We start from the raw sequence: 213 nt of genomic DNA, 5'->3' as shown, positions 1-213 counted from the left end.
GGCCCTCGAGGCCCCACCGAGCTGATCGTCCCGGCCTCCTCGCAGCCCCTCGCCCCTCTCGCCGACGCGCCGCTGCTCCCCTCCCAGGTGATCCCGGGAACCCCCAGCTCCCAGCATCTAGTTTCAGTTCGCCTCGGACGAACCCTGCAGCCGGGTCTCCTTCTGCCGCCGGGTCCGCAGTCGGGGCGCGCAGCTCTGGATTTGGCGGAGGGG

At 72.3% G+C, this 213-nt stretch overlaps 1 protein-coding gene across 1 annotated transcript in view; it reads left to right on the top strand.

Annotated features, from left to right (window-relative positions):
- Positions 1-41: 41 nt before the first annotated feature.
- The window catches only part of Arhgap20 (Rho GTPase activating protein 20), a 104848-nt gene continuing 104676 nt past the window's right edge, over positions 42-213 (top strand). The window contains exon 1 of the mRNA XM_010610654.3: positions 42-87. The gene's annotated coding sequence lies outside the window, so the exon portion shown is untranslated. The remainder of the gene's footprint in view (positions 88-213) is intronic.

This window comes from Fukomys damarensis, unplaced genomic scaffold (assembly GCF_012274545.1).
Source record: "Fukomys damarensis isolate Sample0158 unplaced genomic scaffold, DMR_v1.0_HiC HiC_scaffold_16, whole genome shotgun sequence".
Lineage (NCBI taxonomy): Eukaryota > Metazoa > Chordata > Mammalia > Rodentia > Bathyergidae > Fukomys > Fukomys damarensis.
This window is presented reverse-complemented; position numbering and strand designations above follow the sequence as displayed.